Below are 17,853 nucleotides of genomic sequence, written 5' to 3' on the forward strand. Positions count from 1 at the left end.
CTGGCAGGAGGGCACACCTGCTGCGGACAGGCCCCTAAGTGGTCCTTCAGTTACTGTAAGGATGCTGCTCAAGGATGTTATGTTCTCTCTGTGTTCTAAGAAGTAACTATTCTTAGAAGGTTTTTCTTTCCATTTAAAATCCCAAAGAACTTTGTTGTTGATGGAAATTTAAGATATATGAATGTCTTTTCTATCTAGTGATTAAGATCTTAAGTGAAATCAATCCTGAATTCCACAGTCTCCAAAAAGTGATATTTACATAAAACTATTTAAATAATACCAATGAACTTGGAATATCTCACATGGCTTAGTTAAGTGAAAGAGGTGGATCGGAGAGCAGAATAAAGGACGGATAATGACTGGTCCGAGTAGTTAATTTCATGACTATCGGCTGGTTAGTACGTCTGTTCCATGTTCTCTATGGACTAATACTCGTCTCACTGAAATTTCTGTGTCCTTGTTTGCCTTCACTAACTGCAAGTTCCTTAAAAGGAAAGAAATAGGCCTTTGCATCTTCCAGATCATTCAATAAACAAACATTAATTGTGCAATATTTTGATGTAGTTTGTATTTCCCCACGTTGCATTTAACAGAGTAGAAAAACCCCATGTGGTTTGCTCATTTGAACTGCTTTTAAAAGACTTGGTCTTATATACGGAGACAGAAGGAAATCTAAGTCTGAGTGGTAAACACACAATACATTTATATATACAACCTAACTATTAAATGATACACTTGCAACTTATTTGATTTTGTTAATCAATGTCACCCGAATAATTTTTAATAAAAAAATGAATAAGAAGCTTAGTCTGAGAAATACATTTACAAAATACATTTACAAAAGCCACTGATCTTTAAATAAAGAATTATTTCATCACAAAAGCAATACTTATACCTTTTTTAATTATGTAAAATGTTTTACTTATAACATCAAATGAATAAGTGCAGAAACAGAACCATCTTCACACTACTGAAGGGAGGTGAAGTATGTACCTACAATTGTGAAAGACTCAGGCTCACGGAGAATCTTTCCTGGAGGTCAGAGATGTTAGAATCTAAACATCAATCATGCCTTTGGCTTCCTTACTGCAGCCATGGCAACTTTTCTGTTTGTATTCCCCAGTTTTGAAACCAAAATGAAACCTTCCCCCTAGCAAGTCATATCAGAAGGTTAAAAAAAAAATGAAAGAAAACATCTTCCAGTAAGCAGCTTGGAAATACACATCAAACCGTGTATCAATCATCCAGTTACTCATTTGTGCCACAAACTGCTGCTCAACCATCAACACCATGTCATTCCAGCTAATTACCCACTGCAAGTATGCCAACTATGACCTGGGTCAAGGCTTCAAAACAGAACATAAAGTTTGGTATGGTGAGTTAGGGACGCTAAATAGTACGTAAGATAAAAAATGAATTGCAAAGAGCTATCACTGCCCTTTCTAGTTTACCACTCGATTTAAATCAAACTGATTTGACCTTGTGGAGTAGATGACCCAGAGCTGTGCGCCCCCTTGACCTGATAACCAGCATCTTCAGACCCATATGGAAGGGCCACTCTGCATGTTGGAGGAAGGGGGCATCAAGGGATGTAGAGGGAGCTAAAGGAGTCGAAGCTGCGGACAATAACACTAGCTAATCCATAAACTGAATTTATTTAAAATGAGACCATCTTGAGACAAAGTATTGATTCAATACTAAAAGTAGCCAGTGTTTATGGTATAAATCATGCAGGTGGTAGGAAAATGTCTCACACCCCAGCTCTGCTCACAGATGTTGACAACAAAGGCTCCGCAATCCCTTGACTATAACCACACTCTTAACGTGTTAAAAAAAAAAAGCCTACTAAAATAAAATTTTGCAAATAAAGTATCAATATCTAGAAATGTTTTAGAATGACTAAACTGTATTGCCAGATTAGACTTGCTTACTGGAACCCTGTATCATTTCTTAATTACGTATTACTTTAGAAATAAGTTTCATATCACTATTAAAAACTATCTTTTAAAATTTAACAAGAATTCCATTGGTAAGAATTGGCTTTAGAAAACCAGACACTGACCTGTGAGAGATCTCACGGTTAACATGAAAATATGTCTCTCTGATAATCTTAGTTCAGACTAAGGCCAATGACACTTAGAGATGAGACAGTGAAAACTGAACACTGAGCATCAAGGAGTACATGGGGGCGCAGGGAGTAAATCACGAATGTAAACATTCTGACACATGCTGCCTTATTTGTACAGCACTATGTCAAGAGCCATGAACATGCCCTCATGCCTTCAGCCCTCTCCTGGACCACAAGTTCTGTGCTAGAAACAGACACCCAAAGATTCATGAAGCAAGATCCCAGATTGGAGGAACTCCTGTTAAGCAGTCACAGCACAGAACGTGGGCTACATTTCTATTTACTTTGTTAGGTTTATAACCAATGAGTGTGTAAACAAAGATTTAAATCCACATGCTCATTTGGAGGCCCGAACACTCCCAACATCACGAAGGCTACTACAAAAATGGCTTGGTTAAGCTGCTCAACAGTGAGCAACTAGGGGCGGACCCATGATGTCCCATGCCTCGGAAGGAGTAAAGAATGGAAAGACAATCAGCCCAGGTTTCAGACCTCTTGGCTTACTTCCCAAAAGATTCTATAGTGTGATACTCACTATTTCTTTCCCACAAATAATACACAATGTCATTCTTTCTTTGAGATTCTACCTTGGAAGGAAGCTTAGATGCACCCGCCATTAGTACTAATTACTCATAATGTCTCAGGGATTTAGAACAATTACTAAGGTTACTACATAGAAACAGAATCATTACACTAATTGGAGTTCATCAGATATTCATCTTCATAGTAAGCACAACTGATGAGGTGAAATCAATGGTCCATAAATGGAAGTCCTCTCAGCTGCCAAAGGTGACTTTCAAAAGACACATGCCCTCCGTGAATATAACGTTCTGGAGGTAACCTTTGACACTGTGTGCTTCGTATGTTTCATAATTATGGGTCAACAAAACCGACCCATCCCTGACTTCTGGGTCTTTTTATCTAGAGACGTGAAATAATCTCATCAGTTTTCTTAAATACAGGGACAAAGAATGGGAAGTGCTACCAGAGGTATGGGGACAGCCAGGAAAGGCGTGCCTGAGAAAACGGCATTTAAGCTGAGGAGTACCTGGACAGAAGGAAAAAGAATATTCCAGGCAGAAGGAACAGTAGGAAAGAGCTTGGAGCCCTGAGAGAACTGAAGAGCAGGCCACGTGGCCAGAGAACAGGATGAAAGGAGGCTGAAGAGGAAAACAGAAGGCGGACGTGCAGGAACTTGCAGACCAGCGAAGGTCTTGCTATTTCAGTCTAAGTGTAACAGAAAGTCCTGATTGAAAAAGTCATAGGCACCGGAACACCGTGCTTAGACTTAAGGCAGTAACCAAGGGCGGGAGAGAAGCTTTGAGTAAGCTCAGGACTTAAGAGTACTGAGTGAATGGGAGCTGAGTCTGCCACCCCAAAACATGCCTCTTTGGGATACTGATTATCTTAGGTTAATTTTAAGAAACAGCAGATATGGGAGAAGCTCTGAAAACCAAGTTATCCTTTGTAAAAGGGCATTTACATGTGTAAGGGAAGTATCTATCTGTAGAGGTACAGTAGGAAAGCATCAGGAAGATGTCTAAATCCCCAGAAACTTATCAATGGATAAGGCAGGGACTTAAATCCGCATAATAATCTTATCTGTTTACTGTGCTTTTCCTGCTCATCTTCCATGACCAACTTGCCACAACCAACATCTTCTGTCTTTAGCTAAGGTGGCATTTAAAGTGATGGCTTCCGCCGTTTTGGTGAGTTCCTCAGTGTTCCTGGGTCTCTCCCATGTTACACAGTACAGGAGACATGCATGTTATTAAACTTTAATTTTCATCCTTCTCATGTCAATTTGATTATTAGACCAGACAGAGGAACCTTGAAAGGTGGATAAAATTTGTTTCCTCCTCAATAAGGGAAATGGACATGTGTGTGAGATAATTACAAGGTAGGGTTCACAAGGCTTTTTTACCAGGAAAAGCCCAGCTTTCTAGAATAAATGGAAGAAGGTATTATTGACCAAGAAAGTAAGCACTAAAAGAGGATCATGGGCATTGGCTTGAAAATAGATGCTGCATAAATTAAAGAGTTAAAATAAAATATTCTACAGCAACTCACATCACATGTTTCATGCAGAAAATAATTTACCAGTTAATTTTTTATGAAAGATATTAAACAGTACCTACTTTCAATTACTTTAGGGCCAGTGGTTTATCTGGTACAGTAAAATTGAATTGTTATATTCAATTAGACCGTGGATTGATGGGGTAATATTTTTATTGCCATAGTTAACATGTGACATGACCTCTAATGTGAAATGGAAAGCAATGATTGCATCACTCGAGAGGGTGCCCTCAAAAACTGTAAATTGCTTTTTTAAAAAAAGCCTTTCAGAAGTGTTAAACGTGAACATACCCACATCCCCAATTGTTGAGAATGCCCCTCAAAGAATCCCTTAAGTATGACTATGTGTTTCATTGTTCGGAAAGACCCAAAAGTTCATTAGCCTTGACTTTTGTAGTCAGAGACATCATATGATTCCTGACACTTCTTACTTCCCACTCCTGAGTGTCTCCCTGCAGAGAAATCTCGCAAAATTCCAGCCATCCTTCCCACACGTGCTTTTGTTAAAGCTTCTGTCTTCTGATATCTTCAAGTAAAACTTGTCCCCATAGTAACATTCTGTATGGTGAATCCCTACCAATAAGCATGGATGCTGGAACAGGATTTTAAACTGGTGTACACATCTGGTCAGTACCTCCATCTAGAATTAGAAGGGCTCTTGATTCTTGTCACCGTCGGCAAGAGATTTTAAAATGGGCTTTCTCAGAATGACTCTTTTAATTTACTCAAGACAAGCTAATTCTTTACACTAGACACACTAAGTAAATCGTTCTCTCTTCTTTTATTCACTCTCTTGTAATATTTGAGTATGTAAACAAGCTAATGGAAAAGCTTTCAGGCGGAGGAAAAAAGCAGGGTAATAACCAATATAGTATGAGAATGAAAAATAGGTTTCGCTGCGTGTTCATGCCTATTGATTGGTGGCGACTGCCTAAAGCACTGTGTGGAGAAGGATCCCGAGGCTTCTTCCATGTACCCATGTCTATCATGAGTCCAACTGAGGAAATGGCACCTACGCGACCTTTTGCCAAGCCCAGGGCAACAGAACCACAGACCCATGGCTTTAAATCCCACGCCAGGCTCTGCCTTTTCTAGCAATGGGAATCCTGGGGAAATTAACTTCTCTGCATTAATGTGTCAGATGAGGACACTTATGCTTCTCCCACCTGGATCCCTGAGGGTTAAACCAGGGACTCAAGTGTTGCTCAGTTTCCCCACTCCCCTCTTCTTGAGGGCAGGAACAAGTGAATCAGCATTTTGCCCAGAAGCTTCGAATTGTTCTTCACTTTATATAAACCACCTCTCTTGGTATGAAACGTGAATTGTTATGAGCTGAGCTGTATCTCCTCAAAATTCATCGGTTGAAGCAGTCAACTCCAGTACCTCAATTTGTGACTGCATTTAGAGATAGGGCCTTGAAAGAGATGACTGAGTTAAAAGGAGGCCATTAGGGTGTGCCTTAATCCAATAGCACGGGTGTCCTTATAAAAAAAAAAAGAGATTAGGACACATTAGACGAGACACCAGGGATGAAAGCACCCGGATGCAAGACTGTGTGAGGACAAAGCAAGAAGGTGGCCACCTGCAAGCCAAGGAGAGACCCCAGGAGAAATCAAACCTGTCGACCCCTTGATTTTGGACCTCTAGCCTCTATAATTCTGAGAAGATCGATTTCTGTCGTTTAAGCCACCCAGGCTGTGGTGTTTTTGTTATGGCAGCACAGACAGACAAACAGGAACAAAGCCTCAGTGCCTCCTACCACTCCCGTTACTGCTGCATCTGCATCTCCGCCCTCTCCTGCCCCTTCCCTTCTCTGCCGTTATCCTTTGCACGCCTGCACACACTAGGAGGAGCGAGCAGTGGGGCTCAGCCACGGGAGGTAACGGACCGCTGATCTAGAACAATGTAGTTTTGCTTCCTGTATTCTACTCATCAGAAACCCTGCCTACACCAGGTGAATACGAACACTCCTGGAGACAGAAGGGAATGGTGTCCCCTCGCTCCCTCCAGAAACATGGTTGCAAGGTCACTGTGTAGAATTCCCACCAAGCACAACCACTTCCTCCTTTTCCGAAGATTTTTTTTTTTTTTTTTGGAAACCTAAATATTTAATAAGAAATACTGTTGCTCACAAATGCCTCTCCCTCTCTAGGTTGGGCTGTTTAATTAGGTAGGAAGGTAGTTAAATGTGTTATCAGAATCAGATTTAAATAGAAATGCATCCCCTGCGATTAAACCTCACACTAACCACAGTGTATATTCGTGCCCTAAAACACCTGTTCTAGCAGTGACGTATATTCTCTATCAGGTAAAATATGCAAATAATCAAGGGCCTGCAGGTTGGCCACCCTGCATGCTACTAATGTTAACAACTATCTAAACACCCCAAGAGTTTGGGTTTTGTTTTGGTTTTCAGATCTCTCTTCCCCAGTTTACATCCTCTTCCAAAAGGAATCAGGTTCAACTCAAAACTGGCTTGGGTTTTTTTTTTTTTGGTTTTTTTTTTTCTCCACTCCTCTTAGAAGTAGCGGTAACATTTTTTACAGTATGACACCATTCTGGACTTCTATGCCCTGTCTCTGAGATTCTAGACTATCTCACTACAGAGATGATGAAGGGTCCTTGGTCTTCTTCTGGCCGTGTGTCGAGCCAGTGGGATCAATACAAGAACGAGCCCCTGATGTCTTGTTCTAAAGAAGGCAAGTGAAGGGGTCGGTAGCACGAGCACACTTGTCCTCGTTTACCAAATCCTCCCGCCAACCACCCCTTCTTCTCCCCTTAACACTGTAATATTTGTTGCTGGAAGCAAGGATACCATCCAAAAAATGTGTTACCGATGACAGCATTAAAGTTTAAAGGGCAAGAGGGACTTTTTTTAAGCAGGAAGCGTCAATATAAACACTGGCTGTTTGGGTGATGGGGAGAGAGAGATGTGAAGACTGCTGACATTTAAATTGTTTTTTTTTTTGCCGTTGTTAATTTCACGTTTTTGTTACATTCTCTGTATTCGGAGTAATCCCTTTCCCTTTGTGACTATATTGCATTTAAAACTACAACTCTTACCTTAGTGAAACCATGTGTTATCACTCCATTGTGTGGTTACTTCTCTCTGTATCGTGGCCTGCCGAGGTCTCCCGGGATGACCACCCACCCAGGAATCTTCAGTACAGCCGAAGTCTGAGCTAAGCTCTCTGGACGGTGGAAATAAAACCAGTCTGAATACAAAGGGTAGAAGGACTAGAGTGAACTATTAATGTTTTTGTCTGTCTCACCAGTGGGACTTTTCATCAGTCAACCGTTGGTCTAAGATGCAGGAGAAGAATAACATCCAGACGTGAGTTGCACGAAGAAACACAGCTGTGGGCAATCATTATCAGTCTTGTCTTACAGACCTTCTGGGGAACATCGGGACAAACGCTTGTTGCTATTTGTCTGAAAACCACACGCTGAAAGTTCTAGAACCATGTCTGTAAAGTCCAGTTGGGTGAGCCCTAGGAATTCAAAGCTCGAGGTCTCAATAAAAGACCGCCAGGGCTGCTGGGGAAATGCTCATGACACAATACACCCCCTGTCAACAGGGTGGCAACCAAGGTTGCGTGATCACAAGAAGACCCAGGAACTACTTGTCACCACTAATTGTTAACTGAGATTTTTTTTTTCTCTCCTTAAGAAAGTGAGTCATTCAGAGAAAATTCCAGAACACCTTGTTTTACCATAACAATGCATTTCATAAATCACTGTTATCTCTAGATTTTCTTTTTTCTGATCATCTTAAATATGCCTAAGGCAAATGTAGAAGCTGTTTATCCTCTATTGAAACAGCTGGGAACATTCGTAAAGGTTAAAGACACATATTCCTACAGCCCTTACAGTTTCCAAGACAAGCTCAGGGGAGCTTAAAACAGTATTCTACAAAGACCCAACAATTCTGAGAACTTTCCTCTATAAATCCTGAAGAAATGGGGATTGTCTCATACTTACTAAATGGTTGCTGTTTTCCTTTCTGATATACTATTTCTCCAGTTAGATCTTTTTACTATTTAACTTGGCTTTTATACCAGCCTAGGTGGCAATGCTGTTTTGAATGGCTGTCAACAGGTAAATGATGTGGGTCTTTACAAAATCATTTTGCCTAGTGATCCAGAAAACTTGTAATTTAGAATGCTCAACCAGAAAAAAAACTATTCTCTACATCTATCTCTTCAGAAACTTTAAAAAAGTTATAATTTGGGCTTATTTTAGGAATACGTCCTTTTTCTAAACCTGTAAAATTATAATAATTAAAAGTATTGTAAAAACTGTGAAGTCACTTATTTATTTCAGGTTTCCCTACAAAAAAACATAAATTCACCAAAGCTTATTCTCCACTTATTTAAATGTCTAAATAGATCATTTTAAATACAAAATTAAAATTGTGTCTTATCTAAAACTAAGTTTCATCAAATACAAATGTAAACAATTAAAATTGGTAAATATCAGTTTCAAACATCTGAATATTAAGCATTGCAAAGTGTTTTAACAACTTGTACCTAAGTTCCATATTTTAATGACTACTTCAGAAACTTAGAGCTCTTTTAAATCCTCTACATCAGCCCAAATACTATACATGATAATTCTAAAGAAAAAAGATTAAACTTCATGTTTTATACAGCTCTCAAACCAACAGCCAGGTAACACCAGTAAACTGGCACGAAAGCTTGTGTCCATCCACCATCTCCCCACGACACTGCCTGCAGGATTTTCCAAGAGTGTCCTGAGCTTCGCTAGGGCACAATGCCTGCCTCTTGCCACTTGCTCTATAGCCCCGAATTAGTCTAAAACCCAACTGGCTTTCTTTTCAAGTGTGTCCCCTCCATCCACGGCCCCCCAAACTCTCACCATTGTTCATTTTAGGAAGAAAACAACGATATGACACTAAAATTTTAGTGTTATGAGCAAAGGTATTTTAACTCATACCATAAATTCTTTGGCATCTGAAGGAAATCATGTGCCTGTCACGTAAGAAGCAGAGTTATGCCGAGAGGAAAAGATGGCACAAAGATAAAACGGCAGCAGGTGACAAAGGGTACAAGAGGGGACAGAGGACAACGAGGAGAGGGATATGTAGCATCAGATTCGATTTTCAAAAAAAAATGGTAGGGTTTTTGCAAGTTGCAAACAGTAAGAGTTTGACTCAATTAGACCGAAGGGAGGGGCCATGGAGTGATGCTTTACCGGGAAATAACCTGGGTTTTCACTCAGCCACGAAGCACCTCATGGGACCCTGAATAAGCCATTGACTTTTCTAAGATCCTTTTGAGTTCCAAAATTAACGCGTTTTCGTCATGAGCTTTCAAAGCGTGTGTTATGATAACACAAGTACTTACAAAGGACTCCGGTTGTAGTTAGGACAATATTTAAAGAAGCCGCGGAGTTTCTTCAAATGAAACCTGCATGAGGGCAGGATGAAAACCAGTTAACAAATTCAGGACTTGGTTTATTGCTAATCAGACAACCCTAACTCCATAGCTGGAAGAGGGTTGACTAGTGTCTTGATTAGTATTTCCAAAGCAGTTACAGGTAAGGTATTCGAGTGATTACCTCCACCTGTGAAGTGTAATGAGGCAAGTGAAGGAGACCAACCAAATCTGCCCTATTCATCCACAGTCCCTATTAAGAGCTGCCATCATCATTATACTGGAAAAGGTACGACTTAAAGATATCAGCCCATGTTCACTATGCCAAAAAGCACTTCTAATCTATAGGGTCACTTTTTCTTTGAAGAGCTAAGTTCAACTCTCTCTAAATGAGCATGAAAATGTTAACATGTTAGAAGGTTATCTATTTTATCCATACTGTATAAGATAGAATGGCCAAAGCTTATGAGATGTTTAGTGTAGCATTGTGGAGAACAGGGCCGCCAGATGTGAATTTGAATTCTATCACTTTCTATTAGCTCTAGAACCTTATGTATATTAGTTAACCCTCAGTTTTTTTCATTTGTTCACAGGTAAAATGCAGCTTACAATTTGTTTGAGGGGATAAAGTTTAATTAGAGCATATGATATGCAATAAACAGTCGACAAATGTCTAGTTTCATTCTAACTTCTCCAGATTAAAAAAAAAAAAATCCTATGATGGAGAAAACATTTTAAAAGGTACAACTACCATATCCAAAACTCCTTTCCTACAATGAATACCTGACAGATAAATAGTTTCCCTCCTGAATCTGTAAGATCCAAAACATGTTTAAAGAAATTGTTTAAAAAACGATTTAACCAAAATGAGAATGACTTTACCTTTCTTCAGTAGCAAAACCCAGTGTCTAGAAGGTCAAAAACAGATCACTTGGGCACATCCCGGAGTTAAATGCCAGAAAGGCTAGAAATGATTGGAGTATGAACCAATCCCAAATATCTGAAATTCCAAAGAACTTCCTTTTTGTTTTTAAGAGGTCACAATGGGTAAGGTCTCCATGTTGATAACTACTTCCAACGGTTTTGTCAACAGGTGACAACATCTTTACATTCCTGCAATAATACAAGTTACAGTTTTATTCCTGGAATGGGGTTGGTGGGATATAAAAAAGAGAAAGGGTATACCATATGCCAACGTGGAATTTTAAGTATCAAATTGGTTTATATCAATCTTGGTACTAATGACTAAGACATTCCTTTCGAATGCTAATGATGCATTTGATTCAGGACACCAGAAAGCCAAATATGTCCTCAAGGTCATACATTGGGCCTTTCTCTGAAGGTCTTTCAAGTTCTAAGGACTTTCGCTTTTCTTTTCTTTTTTCTTTTTTTTTCATTTTAATACCAATTCAGTATGGCGGCTGGGGTTCTACCAACCTACCCACTTTAGACTTTTGAAACCAGGACAAGTGTCCTGGCGACACACTCAAAATACCATAGCTACACCTGGACCATTTTTCTAAACCACAGACTTCAATGTCCTACCAAACTCTCTTCAAGGTACCAACCACCATGGCTCGCCTGGCAATTCGACCTCTCTGAAACAAACATATGAACAGCTATAGATGTAGAAGATGAAGTAAAAAAAGCCGATCCCCTCACAACTTTACGGTGAATATGCTGAATAAAAATGCCCAGAATACGTGTGAGGCATTGTCCTAAGTGTTGGAGGATGTCATTTACTCCTTACCGTAACTCTATATTGTAACCTCCATTTTACAGATGGGGATTGAGGCACAGAGAAGCTAAGCAATTTCCCAAAATCCACACTGCTAGAAAATGGCAGAGACGAGATCCTTAATCCAGTGAATTTGGCTCCAGAGACCAACCCCACCACACCTAGACCTCTGAACCACGCTAAGTATCACGCTCCCCACACAATGTACAAACAGTGACTGAAATACACATTTCAGAGAGAAGTCCCCAAAAACAAACCAGCAAAGCCCAGCCCTTCCTCCTCATCCAAATGAACAACCACTACAACATATCAATTCAAAATCAAGTTCATAAGGGGGGAATAATGTATAAATGCTATGCCTTCACCACTGAAGGCCATTTTCCTATATTATCTTGAAATGCTTCCTGATGCCCTGGGCCCGTCTTGTGCTTGCAGATGTTTTCTGTTTCTCAATCTCTAAAGCTTTCAGGAATTTATTCCCAGACTTTGAAGCCTGCTCAGTGGCAACCTCCCCTCTCTGATGAACTTGGCTAGTCAAGAAATCTCTTTTCCTGTTGTTTCTTCAAAAACTCTGCCTGTGGAAAGCCTGATTTTTTTAAAGTTATTTAAATCCTTAGGGTGCAGAAGGAAAAACTCTGAGATTCTCCGGGCACCCCATTTCAGACTTCCAGAGGGAAAAACAGAATGCCGTTTAATCACAATGCTTCTTAGCCTTTTGTCCTCTCAAAATTAGAGTTTAACTCTATGCTGGTAAGAAGTTGGCTCTGTATGGCTGTCTATTACTCTTGATAAGGTTCACTGGACAGTTTTTCTCACGTGACACTTACCTAGATGTCTGCCTTAATAGCTGTGGAGGAAATGACATTTAACAAAAACCTTCCTTTGGCAGACTGGGAACTTCCGTGATTCTAAGACTAGCCCAGTATTTTCTCAAAGAACTTAAATGCCATCTCTTGCATTACATAAGCAACCATGGAGATTGCCATGAGGGTGGCCATCCTGACTTCGCTCAATCCACTTTTGGGCAAATTCCCATACAGTGTCTCAGAATTTCAAATAGGTATATCTGTTAGGAATTGGGATATTTGAGCATCTTTGAGAATGAAATAGCTTTCATTCAACTGCACACACCCAGAGCCCTCAGGTCTTGATTTATCAGCATGGAACAAAAACACAGCTCAATATATAGAAATTAGTTACTGGTGTCAATCACAGAGAATGCGTTGAAATACAGACAGAGAGGTCCAGGAGGCCCTAAGAGCCAGCCATAGTATTTATGCACTTTTTACACGTGTGATCCTTATTATGTCCTGAAAACAGGAATAATTATCCCAGTTTTACAACTGAAGAAAGTAAAATCCAGAGAGGTTTGAAATAATGTGTGCAAAGCAGCTGAGCCAGGGCCTAAAGACTTTCCAAGTCCAGTTTCTCTCCACTACACCCCAGGAAACCCTCCCAAAAAAATCTCTCCAAAACATACCAAGTGTACCCTTAAAAAAAATTCTGACTATTCCAACCTCAAAGTAATTTCCTGATATGTATTCACCATAATTAAGCCAAAGAGTAAAGTTCATGTTGCATCGGGTTACTGCTAAGTCTTAAGAATAAATGGAAAGGATTCAGCGAGTTGAGAAAACTTGATAAAATGAAGATTCCACACAATTTCCCCAAGAACTTCAACTTGTCTACGTACGCAGAGTTTTTCCTCAGCGGTTACCTGGTTTTTAGTTTACCAGCTAAGACAATCACCAAGATGTTAATCTTTTGATTAAAAAGGTATAAAATGAGTAGGTAAAAAACGACATATAAAACAAAAGCCTAAGCAAACCAAAACATTTCTTTGTACACAATCAGACACCAGAAGCAATAGCTTTTGACAAATAATGGTTGACAGGCTATTTTTTTTTTCTGGATATTTTTTAAAACAAGAATTTATAAGATATCACAAAAATAAGACAAAACAATTTTATAAATCCTTTATTTAGAAAGCATTGTTATTACAGCTTTTAAAGTTCAGTAGTACTTAATGTGAGTTTTTAAGCCTATAAATGAACATCTTAAGATGTTCAATGCAACCCATTTGTTTTAGGGGTATACTGGTAGAAATTGAAAATGAGCTTCTTAGCAGACTAGCTAGGCTCTCTCCCTTTTACATACAGATTTAAAATTTATTATTTTTCAAAGACCAATATGAAGCACTATAAAATATTCTATAAAAACTAGTTTACTTTCATATCATTAATAAGGTTTTATTTTATAGCATGTGTATACATACGCACACACATACACACACAGCATCCTAATTGCTTTAAAAATGGTTTGGGGTTTTATAATTTTTTTATAAAACTAAAATGAAAAACAAAGACATCTATTTCGCAGAGATCAAATCTTCTCCAAATGTTTAAGTTTTTCATATTCCACTTATTTTGACCATGGACTGAAAATGATTTAAAATTGTTCTTAATGTGAATTTTAAACACACACACACACACACACACACACACACAGAGAAACAACAAATCACATCCTACACTATAACATGGTTTGTTCTAGTAAATCCAGGAAGATTATAAAGACTAAAGACGCTTCTGAGGATGGGGCACCAAAGCCCTTTGACCTGAGCTCTTCCATTGGATGTTTTAATTAGAGTGATCTGGGGCGGGGGAGACAGGGTCCTCTTACACATGCCACAGTGAAAGCGTGAGCACCAGTTAAGGACAAAAATGCCACTGTCTACATAGTCTCTATTGGTGCATTTTTTTCAAAAGGCCCAGTTAGCTCCCTTTCTCCACCTGCTAAAGCTTGGCAAAAAACTAGCTAGCTAAAAAAATAAGGTAACACCTTTTTTTTTAAATTCCATTTAAAAATTATCTTGCTCAAAAACCTGAGACTCACTGAATTTCGGGTAAATTGGTATATATTTGTTATTGAATTTGGTCTATATTCCAACTCAGCTCTCCCTCAAAAACACAACCTACAGGAAAAGAAAACAGGAAAAAACTACATATAGCCCCCTAAACCATGATAAATCACTCAATGCTAAGGAATAAGAGAGGGTAACAGGCAGCTACCCCATCAATGTCCCTTAATCAAATGACTTGATGTAAAAAGTTCACGTTTTTATTAAAAGGAACAAAAGAGATGATTTCCATTTTCCTGCCACGTGTTGTCCTACTGGGGTGTACTGAGAATACTTAAGCATAAAATTATTTTAAATATATGTACCATTATAAAAACATTATATTTAGCTCTTATTTTGTATGGATAGCGTCTCCTTTTTGGATGGTAAAACAAAGTAGCCCAAAAAGAAATCTAAAAAGCCATAACCTGGGTAATACATTATTGGAAAGAAAATCAGCCATCCAAGATAAATGTATTATATATGTATATAAATGTATTTTTATATACACATGTATATAAACGTATTTATATGTACATATGTATATAAATGTATTTATATATATATATGTACACACACACACACACACACACACACACAAAAGGGAAGCGTCATGAACTTAACCGTATTCACCCCCAGGAACCCCAGACTGCCTTCTTCCTCCCCCATGAGTGGATTTCCATTTCCATGGAATTGGCTGGGATTCCTAATGAAACAATGAGGTAGGAATTGAGAGAAAAATGAGTTAGGATCCTGACAACGTAACCATTTTCTCTGCTCTGGGTTCTGTAGGCCATCTTGTTCCTATAAACGCCAAGATGTCTCAATTTTTTCCCAAGTGGTGACACTAAAGGCAATACTCTGTTTTGAGACCTATGTCCCTTAATCAAATGATCAACAGCTAAAATCTGTTGAACAATTAACAGATGAAAATTAAGGGTTACCATCACTGCAGTACGATATGTTAGAGGGAAAAGAACAATGGACAGTAGTAGAAAGGAAAATAACAGTGTTCAGTTCAGTAATATTTAATTTACAATTTTCTCTCATTGTAAAAGCTAATCTTATTTTGTCAATTGAAATCACTAAGAAAGCAAAAGATGAGAGACATCTTGATAAATAAGAAACATACACACGGCGGAGGGTGGTTGGGGGGGCAGTGGAGGGAACTGTCATTTGCGCCCAAGGGTTTCACGCAACATTTAGGGCAAACGCCTTTGTTCCTCGGCCTTGGAAAGGAGTGGGTGGGTGGGTGGGTGGGTGATGGAGAGAGATCAGACCCGGCTGCCCGGGCCCTCCACACCCTGCTCTGCGGCGCATGCGCGAGGCCAAGACAAAGGAATAGGTAATTACAGTCCTGATTCATTCATTTTGCCCGCAGTACTGGGGATCTGTTAGCCTTGGCTGTAATCCCAGGGGGGGAGGAAAGGGGGGTGCTGGTCCACACCCCTACAGTAGGAAGACCACCTCGAAGCTAGTGTTTGATTTTAACCCGCCATACATGTGCTACTGGCCTCGCAGGAGACCGAGGTGTGTCAACCCTGCTCAAGGTACTAAAAAAGGGACCCGTGTGCGCCGTGCTAATTTCGGCGGGGTGAAAATTACACAAGCACAGGCCGTCCACGGAGTTCTTTTCAAGGCGGAAATATCTCCGGGAAAGCTGATAAGGAGCCCAGCCAGGCGTTCGATGAATATTCATGAAAAGAATGCGGTTTGCGGCCGCGCATTGTGTGTATGATAGGATCCAGGGATTCTGAAATTTACATTTCGGGGCTGGGGCGGTGGAGTGGGGGGACTGGAACCGAGCGTCGGGTTTCAGAGTTAGTGCTTAAGGCAAAACCTGCTAAACCCCAACCAAATCACAGAAGGGCTGGGCCGTCAGGGGCCGCGCGCTGTCACGTTCAAGCTCACACCCTCCGGGCGGGGGCCGCGGTTGGAGGCTCCTAATGCATCCTCTGAACCGAAGACTCCAAAAAATAAAATGCTCAGAGGTGGCCCACGGGTAAATGGGAAGGCGATTCAGCCACGTCCGAGGCCGAGGCTGTGGATCAGCTCAGATCAGATGTGCTTCTGGAGGCACGTTGTCGTGTGAACCTCGCATTCCTTGGCCACCCCGAGCCAAGAGTCCCACGAGCCAAGGAAACACATTTGCTAAACCAAAAGGCCACCTCCTTCCTCTGATCAGACCAGATTCCCCATGTTCCTTCTCCCCTTACTCCCGCCCCACCCCACCCTCACCCTCCATCTTTGGCTGCTGCGCCCTCGCACCCAGCGCCTTCTTGCCGGCAGAGGAAGGTCCGGATGACAGGTAACACTCCCTTGGGCCCCACGAAACTGTCTCTTCGGGACTCAGTGCGCTTCAAGGGTTTCTCCTTCGGCAATTTCCTCAACCACCCCCCAAAAAACTCGGTTTATCAGACTGACGCCCCTCGATCCTTCCCACCCTGCGAGTAGCTGAAGCCACCCACCTCGGGGGCCCCCCATCACCCCAGATCCCCGAAGTGCGATGGAGCCCTCGTGGAGGGACCCCACGCCCTGCGCCGTCTAATCGGGCCCCGCACCGCCACCCGCCCACCCCCATCGGGCTGCCGCGCAGAGAGAAGGAAGGGCCTGGGGAGCGGGGCGCTGTTCAGCGGGTGAACCGAGGCCCCCGGGGCTGCCGGCGCCGCTGCTCCGCGCCTTCTTACCGGCTCTGGGTGCCTGCGCCGCCCCTGGGTGACCGCGGTGTCGCCGAGGGGCCCGGGTCGCTGGCGTCGTCCGGCCTGGTGTCTGGCCGCTAACCGAGGCTCTCTCCGGCTCGACGGCGGAGCCCGGAGCGAGGAGCGAGTTGGAGCGCTGCCGCCGCCGCCGTCGCCGCTGCCGCTACTGCCGCCGCCGCCGCCGCCGCCGCCGCTTTCTGGCGCTCGCGCTCCCCCTCCCCTTCCTGCCCAGCGCCCTCCCCCGCCGCGTGCCCTGCCCACCTCCTCCTCTGACCCTGCCGCCTCCTCCTCCCCCTGCCCCTCCCGCCCCTCCCATCCCCTGGCCCCTTCCGCCTCCCTCCTCCTCCCTCAGCTCCTCCCCCGTTTTAGCCTCCTCCGTCCGTCTCATCCTGAGGCCACTCGGTTTGAGTCCCCCCGCCCTTTTGTCCCAATGGTCTCTCTCCTCTCTCTCTGGCCCCCCTTCTTTCCCCTTTGGAAGGGTTGGATAAGAAGGGCTCGAGCTTGAGCTCAGACTTAAGGGGCTGATTCGAGGTGATGAATGACGCCCCCTGCCACCTGCTACCCTTCTCAGCACCCCAATCCCGAATGCTCTCGACGTCGGCTGAGATTCCTATACCCCCTCTGGCAGTAAGGTTGGGGGTGACCCGGTGACTCCCCCTCAGCCCATCAGGACGGATGTCCGCGGGATTGAGAGTGACCTCCAACAGCAGGCACGTCTGGGAGGCGCCCCGCGGACGAGGTGCACATTTGCGGGCGGCGACTTCCGACAAGCGCCACCGCTAAGGTCCAGCTGGCGAGGCGGGCGGCGTCGCCCTGCGAGGATGCTCGGGACTTGGGAGAGAAAGGAGGGAAGACGAGAGCCCGAGGAAAGGAGCTGTCGGGGTTTTTTGTGTGTGTTTCCTTTTTTCTTTTTTTCT

At 42.2% G+C, this 17,853-nt stretch overlaps 1 protein-coding gene across 1 annotated transcript in view; it reads right to left on the reverse strand.

Moving 5' to 3' along the window:
* BASP1 (brain abundant membrane attached signal protein 1) overlaps nt 1–17,126 on the reverse strand; it is a 46,881-nt gene extending 29,755 nt beyond the window's left edge. Inside the window, exon 1 of the mRNA XM_039842746.1 lies at nt 16,925–17,126. The gene's annotated coding sequence lies outside the window, so the exon portion shown is untranslated. The remainder of the gene's footprint in view (nt 1–16,924) is intronic.
* Nucleotides 17,127–17,853: the final 727 nt, after the last annotated feature.

Source organism: Pteropus medius, unplaced genomic scaffold (assembly GCF_902729225.1).
Source record: "Pteropus medius unplaced genomic scaffold, Ma_sr-lr_union100, whole genome shotgun sequence".
Lineage (NCBI taxonomy): Eukaryota > Metazoa > Chordata > Mammalia > Chiroptera > Pteropodidae > Pteropus > Pteropus medius.